This window comes from Rhinolophus ferrumequinum, chromosome 6 (assembly GCF_004115265.2).
Source record: "Rhinolophus ferrumequinum isolate MPI-CBG mRhiFer1 chromosome 6, mRhiFer1_v1.p, whole genome shotgun sequence".
Classification (NCBI taxonomy): Eukaryota; Metazoa; Chordata; class Mammalia; order Chiroptera; family Rhinolophidae; genus Rhinolophus; species Rhinolophus ferrumequinum.
Genome location: NC_046289.1, coordinates 19,947,592 through 19,965,153, shown reverse-complemented (window position 1 = coordinate 19,965,153; position 17,562 = coordinate 19,947,592). Strand labels below are relative to the sequence as shown.

Sequence of the window (17,562 nt, the reverse complement as noted above, 5' to 3'; positions counted from 1 at the left end):
AAACTGAGGCCAGGTGGGCGGGGCAAAAGGGAACGGCACAATGAGCAAGGGTTGGTGTACTCACATGTGTTGCATATTCAACATTTTGCTTGTGTATATAAGCCCCAAAGGACTGCACCCTTCATTACTGCAGATCATTAAAAACATAGTGCAAGTCTAAGAAATTAAAATGATTTGGAGGAAAAAAATTACTTCGTTATGAGGATCGAAAATATTTTTATAGCAACAATTAGCCCATTTTATTGCCTGTGCAGTCTGCAGTTAAGAAAGTAGGCTAAAGAAGGATATGATTCTCATCCGTAAGTACCCAAAGTGCAGCCACCAAGAGCCAAGAGAAGAATTGTTCTCATTAGTCAGCAATGACAAGGCTAGGAAGAATGGATTTAATTTGGAGCAATAAGAATTCGGTTTAAATAGCAGGGAGAAAAAGCAGTTTTAGAGGCAAGATCAACTGGGGATTACCACTAACCTCCAAAAAGGAGGAAAAGGACATTTGCTGGGGATCTTTGAATCCGAGTTTTGCTAATGTGCTGGTCTGAGGAGGAAAGCAGATATCATTGCTAGTCTCTGGAGTGGAGGGGGCTGCCTGGCTGACACAAGCAGCAAACTCAGCCCTTACAGTAGTGTCCGTCTCCGGCGTCTGCTCTTCTAACGTGCCTTGGAAACCGGAGCAGCTAGGAGTGTAAGGCTTGAGCTGGCTCCCCCTGACACCAGAGTCAGAGGGAGCCAGGACAGGACAAGACCCTGCTAAGGAGGTGCAGGGAAGGACTGGTTCGAAGTGATCACCTTCAAAATGTGAAAGAGGGGTCTTGAATAGAGTTGTGAACCATTAATGCTTTCTCAGATGCTGCAGGAACCATATGGTACTATGAGCCTGCACTGAAGCACCTTACAAAGCCATGCCAAGGAGCACAGAGAAAGGCAGTCATACTTAGTGCAGTTTATCTTTATTTGGCCTCTAGGAACCACCATAATTTACACAACTCTGGGAGATGTATGCTGCATATCACTTAATGACTATTTCACGGTGTCTATAACTAGGCGATTATTACCAGCTCACTTTCATTTTTGGGGTCATTTATCTCCCTTTCCTGTTCAGTGTGACTTAGTAAGAAAAATATGAGTTGGCACAGCCATAGGCATCTGTTTTGAGTCAGATAATGTTCTCCCAGTTTGCCCATTTCTCCCATTTGTGTTTCGTAGAGCATCTCCACTCTACCGAGAAACTTCTTCTTATTTTCTGAGAGTTGACTTGAAGTTGGCACCTTTTTATAAAATGGACATAAGCTTCCTGGGAACTTCTAGGAGGAACCATAGCATTCCATTTTAACATTTTTAAAAGCAAGACATACAAGAAATTTTACTTCAAAATGTGAAGAACCCGCCTTACGTACTATGGACTTATTCCAGTGAGGCTGCCATTGTTTAAACATTCTAGAACTCCTGACAGATTGACCTTCAAAATTAAGGTTAGAAAAGAATAGCATCTGATCTTTTTAGAGAAAAGGAAGAGAGACCGTCCCTATGATGTGGAGAAACCACATCGTTCTGGAATGACCCAAAACATTTGTGGCCATCTTGAGCATGGGACCACTTCATTGGTCTCGGAATTCCAAACCGTTTTTTATTCCCTGGTGGATTATATCTGGTGTCTACCAGAGATAAAAATTGTGTATAACTGTATTTCAATAAAAATGTATTCATACAAACAGGCCGCAGGCTGTATACTTAGTTGACTGCTTCCTTAGGCTGCAAACTTCCTCATAGAGATGTAAAGGACAACATGTGATTAAAAACTGAGACCAGAGTGGGTGGGGCAAAGGGAAGGTTCCTTACCACACTTGGGAACAAAGAAATCCAAGTGGAATATCAAAAGGCTTGATTACAAAACCAGCCTCTTGTTTTGGACATTAACACAGATGCATCAGGAGAATGAAGCCGTAAATACTTACTATGATACTTTTATATGACTTCCACAATCTGTAAAATGGGAATTTGTTTATCAAATGCTGTTGTTTCCTTGCACTGAAGAAAATGACTCAAAGAGAAAAGAATGTAAGAGCCGTTAGTGAAAGTGGAAAGGGTTGGGAAAAAGATGAAAGATTTCATTTCCCCTAATGAAATGGAAGAGATTCACCTAAGAGAAGAGAAAACCACTGGGGAAACAAAAAGAAAAATGTATGGCAGACATGAAGAGGAGATCAAAGCAGGGTAAATCCCAGGGACTGGTGGTGGTGGGAATGGCGGAGAAAGAAGTGGGCCTGGGAAGACAGGCAGATCTGTCTGCAGATGTGCTCAGCAAGAGTTCACATGTGGGCAAAGAAAGCTTCATTCTTCCAGTGTGGGTGTTAGTTGTGGAAATAACCAAGAGTACTTTGGCACTACTTCTGATTGACCGTCAAGCCAGTAAGTTGCTCAGAAAACAAAATATAAACTCTGAAATCAGCAGGCATGTGTGTGTGTGTGAGTGTGTGTGTGTGTGTGAGAGAGAGAGAGACAGAGACAGAGAGACAGAGAGACAGAGAGACAGAGAGAGAGAGAGACAGAGAGAGAGAGAGACAGAGAGAGAGACAGAGAGAGAGAGAGATTGAGAGTTTGTTTTATAAACTGGTGCTGAGGGCAATTCCCAGGAATTCTTTAAATGTTTTGAGCAGCAGTAGTGCTGCCATTGGAATAGCCTTTTTACCCCCAAGTTAGGTTATTTGAAGGAAGAGATAGTGCCCTTCCAAAAACACTAGGGAGTGTGATCCGGAGCTGAACACACGTTCTAGAAAAGCCCTGCCTTCAGTGGAGTCCCCAGAGCAGGAATGGCAAACAGGTTTCATCTTGCCTGCGGTTCTCAGTGCCTCTCACTCTCTCATGTCTCACTGGAAAGATCTGTGAGTGCAGCAGGTGAATTCAGCAGGCAGGAGTTCTGGCTTCCACTAGTCATGTCTGCTACCTGTGCAGAAACAAGACTCTGTGGACAGATATATGCTACATGTTTATTACACTGGCTCTAGGCTACACGCTACTCACACACTTGAACTTTCCCATTTCTTTTCCTTTGTCACCACGATATCCCCACACATTGACAACTCTTTTGGAAATTGAGTATCTTCTTAAGCTCATCACCCACTGGAGGCCTTTGAATCATTAACTGATTGGTTTAAAGTAGTTGGTCTCATTGTGAACCTTCTCACACCAGGCTGAGGTGTGCTGCGGGAATAGATTTTGAGTTTTGTTTGTAGTGTTGGAGAGAAAGGAGGAGAAATTAGCATGACTCATTTGGGGACATCCAACATTTTGGGGGATGGCAGGAGTATGTGGAGAGAGCTTAAACAGAATGAAGGCCTTGGTGCTGTAAGGTAAAGAATTGATGCAAACAAAGGGAGTCCCCAACGCAGAGCTGGGCAGGTACTATGTACACAGTTTTCCTCATTTCCCAGTTTGCTCACATTATCTGTCATTCTGGACACAGGAGCAGAGGCTCTTCTTCCTTTTGCTAGTTTCTTTTAAACCTTAAGCCTTCGTTCTCATCTGGGTCTCAAGATGGTTCAATAGGCTTTGATAGAAAGTGTCGAACAAGACAAGAATTAGACCATTAAAAACAAGATCAGAGAAAGCCAAGAGACTGAAAAATTTAGCAACTGTTTGCTTCATATTAGCTTACATCTCATTGTTTGGGGTTCATATTTCTTAATGCTCTGTTCTCGGTGTCAATTATGAATGATGATATTAATGAAATCACGGATAAATGTGTGTGACAAAGGCAAAAATATCTTTGTTGATGTATGTGTGCATGGAATGAAATTCTGTGGAAGGCGGGTAAATTAAGGTCGAGGGATTTTTAAAAATTAGTACTTCAAATATGTTTCCTCCACTGAAATCTATTGTTGAGAAATTAATCTGCTCACCATTTGGAAAGAAGCATCTATTACTTACAAGTGACACTTGCCTATTGACCCTACGTCAAGTCTCTATGGATCTGTGTCATGTTATAGGCACCTTCATTTATACAATAGGGACAAAAACTGAATAGGACCAGAGAAGGGATTACCATGGAGGGCTTGCTATTATCGCTGTTATGAAACTCTTGACAACCCCTTTCACCACCTACAACATTGAAGGTCAGGGAGAATTGGGCAGCAATTAGCTTTTCTTTATGTAGTTACAGCAGAGTGTAAAAAAGACTTCTTATTAATTTCTTCCTCCCTGTGTGTAATTTACAATAAATCCTCTTGGATTCATTTTTTAATTATGAGCCTTTCAGGAACAGTGAAAATGTATGTGTTAGGGCATCTGTTTTGTTTGATAAGAATCTATAACCTTCCCCAGTGGTTTCCCTCCTGACTTACAATGTAGATAACTTACATAAAACAAAGTAGGAGAAGACGAAGGACTGCTGTTCAGACTCACTGCCTTCTCATAAGGTGCAAAATGTTCCCCTTCCAAAAGGGAGCCCCCCAAAAAGACTAGTAGGATTCTCTCGGTGTCATATTTGAGGAAGTTGGATATTTATTAAGTTTGGTTTGTATAGTATTGTTTTCCCATAATTTATAGCATTTGAAGAGACTCCTGGAGATTAAGGGGGGGCAGAGTTGAAAATGATAAATGGTCTGTTGGTCACATCTATTGCACCTATAAGTTGTTGGCCTGGGAGCTTCATTGGGCCTTCCCAGTGTGGGATATTTACAGCAAACTTGCACCATTTGTTGGGTTAGTCTTCCGTGAGGTGAGGTGGCTGCTAGCTAAGATTCGGCTCTGGATTTGGCCAGTGGCAGAACTGGATTGGATTCAGGAACTGGATTTGGGGGAATCTGCAGAGTTGTACAGAGGAATGTTGGCATTTTTCAGACTGGTAAAGCAAGTAAAAAGGGAAAGAACCAGAAAACAACAAAGGTGTCCAACAGAAGCAATTTCGTTTCCCACAGAGTGCCGTGCACTGCAGGTTGCTCTGTGTTTCCTTTCAGTGCTATTTGTTCTTAGTGAAAAAGGCCTCTTTGGGTTTTCTGGGCTTAGGAGCTTTTCCAGATCATTAGCTACTTCTGTGGAGAGGGCCTGCTGGGGATCGTCTATGCCGCTTCCAGCTTAGACGTTCCATCCGGCAGAGTTGGAGAAGAAGGTGGGAGAAGGGAGTGGAAGTGGGGATTTGATGAAGTGACTGCTTATGTAAGCTGGACCAGAGGCAGCTGCCTGCATGGGAGCTGGTATGTGTTCCCTCAGATCTCTATTATTCCCAAGGGTTTTCTATCTAAATCTGTTTACTTTGCTTCCACACTTGGTTTTGGGAGGCAACGTGCCATAGTGAGATAATGGACTTACTTGGAAATGGAAATTCTGGATTTGAGTCTCATTTCTGTCAGTATCCACTTAGCTTTGATTTTGAGCAAGACGACCCTTCCTGTTCTTCTAAATAGGCACAAAAAAATTCTTATGTTACAGGGTTTTCCTGAGATTCAAGTGGAATAAAGTATGTAGAAGTTGTTATCAGCAAAGGACTGTACAAATGTAGAAAGTTAGGTTGCTTAATGCAATATCCATGAGGTGATGACTTCTTCATTACAAAAAAAAAAAAAATCAGGGAAAGAGAGAAAAGGTTTCAAAATTAAAAGTAGAATCTCATTCTAAGTATTTTTAAAAGTATTCTGGGATTGTTTCTGGAAAAAATTCCTATTTTATCTGATCAAAAGCAAATTTTGTGAATGAATTAGATCCACAGTTGAGACTTGTGGAGTGTCCGGTTAGCACACAGTGAAGAACCCAGTGCCATCTGAGAGAAGCCTGGTTAGGTGAAGATCGCACTTCCATCTGACTTTGGCAGCTTCCTAATGTCTCATTGCAGGACGTCGTGTCTGTAAACAGTGTGACAAGGTGATGCATCGCGCCTCTACTGCCCTTTAGTGTAATGTGCCAAAGGGCTCTATGCTCACCAGGAAAAGTGTTCTCCATCCCACCCTGAAATCCCTTCTTCAGTGGTATGAACCATGGCAAATGGAAACATCCCTTCTTCCAAAAGAAGAAGGGAAGGGGGAGACGGAGGAGGAAAACTAAACGATAACGAGTGGCAGCAACGGGACAGTAGGACTTTTCCAGGCGGGCATGGATGGAAGTGGTTTGAGACCCACCCTATGCACCCAACAAAGACATAAAGGGTTTGGCCCTATACTTGGGGATTAATAGAGCCCCAGACAGTCAATGTTAGAAACAAGGTCTTCATGTGAGTAAAGCCAGATTGAGTGCCAGTAAAATGTACAATAACGCCAGCGTGAAAATGGGTTTGACAATGTGCAGAAAATATTTTATGGCTGGTAGACAATTATAAGAAGCAGAGGCCAAAAGGCTGTATCCTCATTTATCGTTTACACTAGTGATACCTTTGACTATTAATTGATGACAGTGTTTCAGAATCCTCAATGCATACATAATGTGAATTTAGAAAAATAGGGATTAAGAGAATTTAGCTTATGAGTGTCATTCATTACCCATCAACTGAGTGTTTTTTTTACATGCTGGACAAAGTGCTACATTTTGGGGATACTGTGATCAACCTTGGCTTACTTACCTAGAGCTAACAGACTGGAAAGACCGTAGTAATAAAAATGTGAGAAATCACGTTTTTTTACACATTATGAGCTGATGTATATAAAACTCTTGCATAACTCCTGGCACATAGTGAGCTTTCAATCATGCATAGCTTGTAATATCATTGGTACTTTTCTTCAGTTAACATTTTTTTTTAAGTCACAGAACACAATACGTTTTCCTAAATAATGAATAAACTTTCATCAAGACCTCTGAGATTTCAACTTCAGTGATGTAAAAGTCTAAGGAAGAGTCAGGATGCTACTGATTTAAAGCCAGTGTCATGTATCCTCGATGACAACAGTTATCAAACAGCTGAACAAGTTCTCAATAGCAGAGGCTTTTTAGACATATGAACCTAAAGTGCAGCAGACAAAGTAAACTGTAGGCACCAGGAAATCAGCGCTGTGGTTCATGTGACTTAATAGCAAGCCCACCTTACCCGTCAGGTGGATGAGTTATCTCATTGACCCACCACTTATACTGTTACTAGTCGTTACTTCTGGGGTATTTTTCAGTGCAACAGGGCAAGAAATAACTCACTGACTCCCTGAAGCTACAGATGATGAATTTTCGATCCCCGGCTGCATGCAGAAGGCATAGAAGCTCACCGTATTGACCGGAGAATTCATTAGCCACCCACCCCATCGCATCATATGCTTAGATCCCGATGCTGTCACTGCTGCTGTTTTAACTTGTTAGTGTTTCCCTGATAGATGGCAGAGGGAACTGTATGCCTGCATTAGCCTCAAAGATAGGTCTGACAGCCAGACCTGTCATTTCCCAGCCAGAGATGTCACCTTTGGAGCCTAGAATCACTTAAAGACATTTAGATAAGCCTTGTTGATCGACCAAGCTAACCTTCATCCTGAAGTCAGTTCACACTCAGGATAACAGGAGATGATTGGCAATTAAATCTCATGTTTTATTCTTGATCCCTCAAGTTAACCTCTTTTAATTCAGTTTATTTTTCCACTCCATTTTAAAATGGCAGGTAATTTAATGGCATAGATGATCTTTTTTTCCTACAGTTACTTAGAACTGTATCTTAAGAGATCATCTGACATTACTACCATTACTACTACCACTTACCACTAGTATTGATTGACAAAGTACCAGGTGCAAGACACTGTATAAGAACTTTGTTTACAGTACCTTATTATGAGCTCACAACAACTCAGTGAGGTAACCACTATTAAGATCCTTACTTTGTCAATGAGGCAACTAATGTTTAAGGAAGCTAAGAATTTTCCCGAGACAGCACTGCTAATAAATGGCTGGGAAGACCTCCAACTCCAGTTCTGACTGTTAATTACCATTATACTCCTAATGAAGGTCTCAGAACATATTTCGGCACATATTTGTGCAACAGCAATTTATTTGGAGTTGTTGGAGATGTAAAGAAGTTTAACGTAACGGATGGAAATAAAAATTGTACATAGGACTAAACACAGTTTTAGGGCAGCATTTGGCTATTTGGAAGACAAGAATATCATTGTTGGTAGAGATTACAGAAATGATCATATGCCGGGAAGGTTAGCCATTGAAGGAGCACGCCAGATGAAGATGCCAGTATGAGTATAACCTCAAAAAACAAAAATACAGGCTGCATTCTCAAAGTAGGGCAGTGTTCAGTTTGGCCAGAATAAATGGCTTCAGGGAAAAGGCAGACAGTATTGGATAAGAAAGAGCGCATGTTTTAGAGGCAAGTGGTCTGTGATTCAAGATCTAGCTCTGCTTCCAATCAGCTCTATGACCCTGGATGAATTATTTGACTGCTCTGTAAATGAACATAATGACAATAATGCCACACATCTTGCAAATCTGTGTGAAGGTTTATAACAATACATGTGGAAATACTTAATGAGTATCTGATTCACAGTAGATGTAAAACTAATGATAGTTATAATTTTAGGTTTGTTTATTTTTTCTTTCCAGATACTTTAGGCCTGTAGTGAGGGTGACCCAAATGCCATACTGATAGATGGCTGCTGAAAGCAATAAGGCATTGAAAGTTTTTCAGCAGAAGATGAAATGCCTAAAGCTTCATTTTTAGAAAGATTATTTTGACTCTGCGAAAGAATGTTTTTTTGTTGGGTTCAAGGAAAATAGATAGCAGGTTATTGTTTAAGTGGTCCAGGAAAAACATTTTAAAGGACTTATCCAATGATCATAATAGAAGGGTAATGAGAAGGAAACAAAAGAATATTTCAGAGACAGTATCATCAGATGTTGCCAGCTGGTTGGATGGATGAGGAGAGAAGGAAGGAATGCTAGAATGGGAAAGTTATGATTTCATTAACGACAACAACAAAACAGGGACATATTAAAGAAAAAAAGCATACTTTGGGGTAAGGTCAGAGTTTGACTTTTGTGATGCAAAACATAAGGCATCCAAGAGTCAATCTGTAGAGATTTCTAGTTGGAAATGTGTGATGAATTGAGATGAGAGCTACAGAATAGAGGTAGGAACTTAAAACTTTTCAGCCTGTTGGTGACAATGGAAGCTCAGAGAATAGCTAAGATCTTCGGGGATATAAATGAGTAGGAATTTAGAATATATATATATATATATATATATATATATATATATCCTCCTTCATCTTGTAAAAAAAAATCTCTCTCTCTCTCTTTCTCTCTCTCTCTCTATATATATATATAGATAGATAGATAGATAGATAGATAGATAGATAGATAGATAGATAGATAGATATATTTACAAGATGAAGGAGGAAAAGGAAGCAAGTTAAAAAGAAAAGGCTAGAGGGTCAGAGAAAATGTAGGTAGTGAAGTTTTACAAAAATCAAAAGGATGAAAATGGGTTTTCAAATACAAGTAGTACCACAGTTGTTTTTCTTCATACCTTCGGTCATACCTCTTGCATTGGAAATGATTTTGTGGGGCTGTCTTCTTTGTATTTACTGTTATTCATCATGGCATATAGTCTTTGTCATTCCAGTGTTCTCGTTAGTCCTTCTGCATTTCTTCCCTTGGTTGTTGTCATGGGCATTACTAACTCAGAGCCAGAAGACTCAGGGTCTAGTCCTAGCTCTGCCACCAACTCGCAGTTATGTAAATTGTGAAGATATCGATACTGTTCTGCCAACCTCCTCGTATTGTAGGGAAGATCAAATGAGAGAATGCATGTGAATTGAAAGACCTGTTACCATTGAAAGACCTACATAGTTAATAAGATTGTTTTCATAATAATATTGGATGCCTACTACCCAGCGAAGCTCTTGGTGCCTAAGAGGTTGTGGTTGGAGCCCTGGAAATGTGGACCTCAGAGATGCTAACGTGCTTGTAATTGTCAACAGAAGGCTTAGCAACAAGACAGATAGCAGATCAGAGCCAAAATGTGGATGGCCCAACTGCCAGATGCCATGAGCTGCTGTGGTCCTCAAATGATGCTTTTACCTGGTATATGTCTTCAGACCTATCACCTCACTCCTTGGAGGGAGTGCAGTTCGGATTTAAGGTCGTATTACAGTTCCCCAAAGAACAAATCCTCTGATCCCAGAGATCACCATGTGCAGTGAAGCATGAAATCTGATTACCTTTATCATTATTTTATCTTGGATATTTCCAAATGTTACTAATAGTCATCAAATTATCCAGCCCTTTTTAAAATGCAAATTGCAGTACTTACTTAGGTTACTAAACCCTTTTACAAACTCTACTGATTGACTTTTCATGGCTACAAACTCATATTCTAGCCAGATTATATTTTTGTCATCACTTCTATAGTTGTTTTATTCATTGTCCAGGCAGCGTGGTAGTCACTTTGTATATATCAACTTATTTAGTTCTCATAATACTGACACTGTCAAATTGGTAGAATTACCTTTATTTTAGCGATTAACAAACAAAGACTCAGAATTAAGTAACCATTTGTTCATGGAGTTAAGGGAAGGAAAAAGGACTAAAATATTGGTATGTTTAATTCTAATGTCATATGTACTGCTCTCTATAATTACCTGTTCAATATTGAGGCCATATGCGGTATGGTGATTTTAGCAGGACCTGTGATATTTTTAAAATTCACAGTTAAAAAAACAAAATCCACAGTGAAGACTCGTTTGCACAAACAGAGGGATAGAGCACACCAATTTGGCTAAGGTAGAGCAAATAATTGGAATTAAGTCACTATCTTTTTAGATTCAAAGAAATGTTTTATTTTACATTATACTTTATTGCTTTCCAGTATTTGGTTGTGTCTCAGCGCATTAAGGCACCCAATTTTGCCCAAACGGCTTTCTTAAACACCCTTATGTAAGATGGGCTTGGAAACTAAACTTCGGTTTTAAATGCAATACGGTGGGCTAATAGGTTCCAAGGTAACTTTTTCCAAAATATCAACAAAAATGCTTTCAAATGCAGTATGTCTGAGCAGACATTATGGGGTAAGTTTATCATCGTATTTCAGTGTGTGATAAACGTCCTATTAGAAGTCTTCAAACATTCATGCTTGGAAACCCTAAATTATCTCAAGTAATACAGAAACACATTTAGTGACTCTACAGTCAGTATTTCAATTTTCGTATTTTTAATTTAAAACCAAATATGGGTGTCTTCTCAGCAGCCGTGGACTGTCATCCCCTGGTATGTCAGCTTCTAATGTCTAGTGGCAGAGTATAATAAAAACTTGGAAGGTAGACCTTTACACTGGAAATCACGTCTCTTGAAATGGGAGCAGCTTCCAATCAAGTTGCCTCTCACTTGATGCCTAATGCCTAAGGTTAGCAGACGTTCGTGTTTGCTACCTAGATCAGCAATTCTGGAGCTGGTTTCGTTGCATGGCTAAATAGAAAAGTATTAAATTCAATACTAAAGAGTAAAGAGGAAAATTAGTTCGTTGTGAGGTGTTTCCTAGAACACAATGCACAATATTTGAGGATCTTTAACTATTCACAAAACACAGCTACTTTCATAAAATAGACTGAAATCTCCCTGAGGTTCATTGGGAATATATACAGCGGCATATAGCCAGAAGTATAACATGACAAAGTTAGCTTTAGATGAGCGGTATGTAGGAGGAATAGAAAGCCCACGTTAAAATTCGTAAAGATTAGTAACCTACTTTAGTGGAAAACAGTTTATTCATTAATTTTTTCGACCAGTTCGTCACACATGTCAGGTACATTCTAGATGCTGGGGATACAGAGTAAATGAGATAGACGAACTCCCAGTCCTGTGGAGCGTACATTCTAGTAAGCGAGTCCTCCGGAGGTGCCAGTAGTCAAGGACCTGAGATATGCAGAGCTCTGTGAAAACGTGCTGTCATGTATATTTCATTACTTAACTTATTAACAAATTGGCAAATTCCCACCAAACTTTTATTTCCATCTTTGTACTTTTGTCGACTTCTCAAATCTCCATATGAACCTCTTACCCTTATAATCAAAGAAAGAGCAAAGAGCCTTCTCACTAGCTGCAGGGGAGGGGGGTCCCACTGCAACCACCAGCTTGGCCACTCTAGTTTGTTTTCAATGCCAAAAGGAAACAAAAAAAAAGGATAACATCTTCACCCTCAATTTCTGTTCCTTTTTCTTTGAAATAGCTGTGGTCAAATGACTATTGTTTCATTTTGTAATTGTGCAAGATTCCTTCAGAACATCCATCTGTATATCACAGACAGAAAATTGCTAGACGCATCCACATGGCACTAACAGAGAAAAAAAAATCAACCAGATGGCAACCCACCCTCCCTGGGAGACAGACCACACCATTTCTGGTATACTTTCCATGTCTACCTACCTAAACTATGACGTCTACGTATTGACCTAGAACATCCCCTCTCCAACCCCAGTCATTTACAAGATTACCCCCTATGGTGACAGTATCAGGACAAATTCGTTTTCCCCTTCATTGAACTGAATGCTGCAGGAGACAGAATGGAACCACATGTTTCTCTTCGGTTCACACCCAAACCCTGCAAAACACAGGGTGTGTGCTTCCTCCTTCAAGCTGTGTGTGTGCGTTAAACACATGCAAACATTGGACTGAAATGCAGACACAGTAAGTCAGCTCTGGGGAAAACCATAGAAGTCTTTTTCAGTTCTCTAAATCTTGATCTTTTATTTGAGCTAGGTCTTTGCAGAGATTCAAAAAACATGAGTTTACAATGATTCTCCAAAGCGCAGTTAAATGTGTTTTATCCAAAATTGGGTATTCATCATATCGTAACAGATCCCCTTTGGGAACTGGGAACTCATTATTAGCACTTTCTTTATAAATTGCTATCAACGTTTGAGAAAGACAACAAAAAAACAACACTTTGTATATTCAACGAGAAAGAACATAGATGATATGAAGATTTTCCCTGTGGTTCCACAAATTGCTTCCTTGTTAAAAGTGAACATTTGGTATAAATTGTATATTAACAAAAGGAGTCTCCTATGATATGAACCCCAACCCTAGTGGGAATACCAAATTTCTCTTTCAAGAATGCACATTGAGCTTTCATGTCCCCTCCATGAGAACAACTGATATTGAACAACAGTGAGACTATGTCAGAGTCTGTGTACTTGGTCGTACGTGACATGAGCTCGTCAGAAGGGTTTGTGTGCAAAGTGACATTTTGTGGAGGCCGAGATTACAGGATTGACACAGACTAGTTTGTTTCACACAGCAGAAAAAGTGTGTGTGTGTGTGTGTGTGTGTGTGTGTGTGTGTCCGTTTGTGTTTGTAAAAGCCTAACCAGAACAACACTGTTCTGGGAACTCAAATTCTGCTAACTACCAAAAGCCACCTTGTAAACTGACCTACTAGTATAACTGCTAGATTTTGGAAACCTAGCCACTGCTTTTCACATAACACCATCTAGACACAAACATCCATCTAAGTTGCTGTGGATATCCATAACAAGTCACAGTTCTTCTGCTTGCTTCTGTCTTTAGGGTATATGATGATTTGATTTCTTCTTATGGGAACTTTCTGTTGTTCCTGATGACTGCCAGGGAGGCGAGAGCCAGCTGTGCCCTCCTCACTGGTCGTGGACCAGGTCAGCATACTTAGATTCCTGCGTATCGAGGGCAGCGCCGCAGGGGCATCTAAAAATGTAACCATTCCAATTGCCCCAGCACCTCCTTCCTTTCCGGATTCATTGGACAAAAGAGCAAGAGTGAAGTCTTTTCTTCTTTCTGTCTCCCTAGTGTTTGGCAATTCCGTGCAAACAAGTATACTTTTTCCAGTTGATTCAGTCATGCCCTTCCTGTTTCCTACTCTCAGAGACAGCGCATTCTTTGTCTTCCACCGTCAGTGTGAGAGATTTAGAGAATGTGCTCAACTAGTGTCCCTTGGCACTTTTCCAATGCACGGCTATGTTGCAAAATTCAGATATTCCAGATACAAATGGGGATTCCCAGTTTCTCTTAAAAGTTTGGAAGATTCAACTACACTGGGTCAGTGTTCCTACGTGGCATTGGTTAGCTGGAGACCAGTTGGTCAGCACCTGCCATTTTCATGGACATACCCTTTCCAGCCACCCCACCCCCACCCCCCGCCAGCCTCTACCCACTCTGTCACACATATCACCCAGCTTCTTCATTCATCTCTTTGCCTGCCCCACCCCTGCGACATCTGATTTTGTGACTGCTCTGACATAGTTGGGTTAACATTTTTGGGTCATACTTTCACATTATATGTAAAGAGTGCTCTCAAACATTTTCATTATATACAGCTATTTTTAACAGTTTACAAGAGCTTAGCAGTTGATTTTACATTGCTACCCTAAGCGTACATATTTGCCCATTCAGAAGTATTTTGGGCTCACATATTCATACATTTCATGTATAAAATTTGCTATGTAGTGTCACACATTTAATGATATTAACTCAATGGTTGAACTTATTTGTTCTCTTTTAAGAACCTTCGTCTTGAACACACAATGATAGCGTATAGATGATGATTGTATTATTTTTTCTGGAAAAAGTTGGATATTAGACCTAAAACATAACCATACATAGAATATGCATAAAATAATGCATTTGTCCTATTTTAATTCATAATTATACAATATTGGTGTGTCAGAGTTTTGTCGACTCTTCTCCCCATATTAAGAGTCTTCACACAAATCTCTCATTACTTAGCCTTCTCTTAATGGGGTCGCCTTTCAGGGGTGTTTCTGAGAGCTCTGAATTCTGACAAGAGTGAAAGGTGACACATTATTGAGGAACACAATTGTCAATCCCCGTTTCTTACTCAAGGGCTTTGGACCAAAATGCTTCAGATGCTTCCTCTGGGGGTTGCTTTGCCTATTCCATTCCTCAGACAGTCAAAAATTTCTTTCCCCCACTCCTGACAATTTTTTCTTCTGAGACTATGAATAATTCTTTCCCTTCAATTATATTGTTACCTTGGAGGTATTTATAGGCTGTGATCTAGTCTCCTGGAGTCACTGCTTTGCCAAACTTATAAATTTAGCTCTCACCACCTCTCCTCGTATGTTTTATCTTCTAGCCTTTGTAGCACTCTTTTTTCTTTGGAAGCTATAATATCTTCTAGCCTTTATAGCTTCTCTTGATATTTCAATATTCTTCTCAAACTAGAGAGGTCAGAATAGCACATCATATCCCAGGTTTTACTGTGAGTATCTGATTTTAGAGAGGGAAATCAAGGGAGAGGATTACTTCAAAATTGACCTTAATATGGTCTGTTCTCAGAAAAACAGACAAAGTGGTAAAGAAAGTTAACAGGGCACTGTCAACATGTTTCCATATGTTTTAACATACTGTTAGACTATTCCTGGAAGCTGAAGGGGAAATGATGATTTTTCTGAGAGAGAACATCTTGCTTCTGTTAGATACTTGCCCCTGTCCTTTAGAGTAAGATTTTCTTTAAAAATTCAGCATTCAAACATGGAGTCAGAGATGCTACCGTTGTGCTGTGAGATCCCTTCAGCATTCCAATATGGTTGTGTAGTAAGAAGGGCTTTTTCTTATAGTATACAGTTTTTAAACCAATATTGATGTTATTGTTAAGAATATTGTCCCTGCCTCTGTGGTTTAAAATTAAGAAACATCATTAGGAGCTTAATTTTAGGAAGAAAAAATCAAATTGCTACGTGTACCACCTTGCTACCGGCTTTGAGTTCCAGTCCGTGTCTGATGGCATTGGTAGCATTTTATCGACGTGGCAAAATGGGTCCAGCCTCTGAGGGGCTGCAAAGGGCAACGGCCCACGTAGCTCTCTGCTACCATGGTCTCCAAACGTTTTTGAATGTCTACACGTACTAGAGAGAGAAAAAAGAAAAAAGTTAACCATGCAGCACAAGTAAATAAATAAATACAGTAGAGATAACATACACTAATATGTTGTTTACATTATAAAACATACAGAAACATCAGAATGTTTTAAAAGATTAGATGTTTCAGTATTTTTTCCCATAATCCCAGTGACTCAACCTTGGCTACCCCTGGGGATGCCTACCCCACTTTGGAGACCACTGTTCTGGTGGGATCCCCACGTGGCCAGAGTAAGCTTCCATTCTCAGGAAGAAGCCCAGGATGAGCAGTTAAATCCTGGAGGGCACCTAGGAGAATGTGTCCTTCTAACATTCATTTTAGAGATGAAGGTAGGAAGACCCAGAGGATTACCTACCTTGGGTCACAGATTTGGTTAGTGAGAAAGGTGGGGGCAAAATGCAAGCCTTGTAATTTTCAGATGGTGTTGGGTCATGGAAGGACCAGTTGGTCTACTTCAGCTGGAGTTTGAGGAAGGTGGGGACTGAGCCCCTGGATGATGGAGAAGGAGAGGAGAGGGTGAGTCGCTAGGATTTCTTAATGGTGACGTATTTTTTGCCTAAGTGATCTCTGCTCTTTCATGCTACCTTCTAGACAGGTTCTCTTTCTCCAACTTAAAATTCAAAGCTTCTGATTTAATATCAGACCTCTTTAACAAGAGCACAGGCACTAGAGCCAGACTTCCTGAGTTCAAAGCCTGACTCTGTTACTTAGCGGTGTCAATAGCTCTGTGACTTTAGGTCAGTTACATAATTTCTCTATGCCTCAGTTTCCTCATCTGTTGAAACTGCGGATAATTAAGTTTCATATGCATTGATGTGAGCATTTAATGAAGTGATACCTGGAAAGCCTTCAGCACACTGCCTAACCCCATCCTAAGGCTCCTATAAATGTTGCTCTTATTATTGTTACCATTTTATTAATAATTCCTCCTGAAAGCTGAAAGCGCCTTGCCCCACGTCATTGCATTTCATTTTGTAGCATGCACTTGCTCTAAACAGAGAAAAGAAGTTTCCCTCCTACTTTACAAACATGAGGCTCATGTGTATGCTTATGGCCAAAATCAGTCCTGAGTCCCAGGACAGACTCCCAACCTGGTGTTCCATATGGAACTGCGTTTCCTTTCAGGATGAAAACAGTGACTCAAAACCCTGTTTAGCAGAGTGGGAACACAGACTCCATCATTTTTCTTCTTGTTCTCCTGAAGCATCTGCTCTCTCTGCATGGAGGCTCTACCCTGCCAGAAATCCATCTAGCCTGAGGATGGCGGTAGCAGTAGGGTGAAAGGGGTGTTTGCTCATCTGTCTGAACTCTCAGCTAAGTGAGAGCCTGTGTTAGAACCTTAATAGCCCCCTCAAATAACTTGCTTTCTCCACCTCCTTGGAGTGTTTCCATTTTCTCCAGCTTTCGGTACCAGGGAGTGTTACTAAATGATAAGGGGGCTTACTTTCTGGTTACATAGTGTGAGAAGATGAGAAACAATGAGTGTTGTGACACATTAGAGGGCATGTTGCTGCTGATTATGGGAACTCCGTATCAGCGAGCAGATCAGGTGACAGCACTGCATCTGGGACGCTGTCGCCCTTCCCCCGGAGCATTATTAATGGGCCTTCATACCCGGGAGGACAGATTACGATGTCTGGGCGATGCGATAATTAGAGATACGTCACTTATCATAAGCAGGGCGCCAGCGCCTGGGGCTGGCAGCTCTTTTCATTTAGGAGGCAGGCTCCATGCTCCAGAGACAAAAGAAAAA

General features: G+C 40.5%; 1 protein-coding gene across 7 annotated transcripts in view; it reads left to right on the top strand.

The window, feature by feature from the left end:
- The window catches only part of NRXN3 (neurexin 3), a 1,454,076-nt gene that overhangs the window by 1,116,504 nt on the left and 320,010 nt on the right, over positions 1 to 17,562 (top strand). The window lies entirely within an intron of this gene.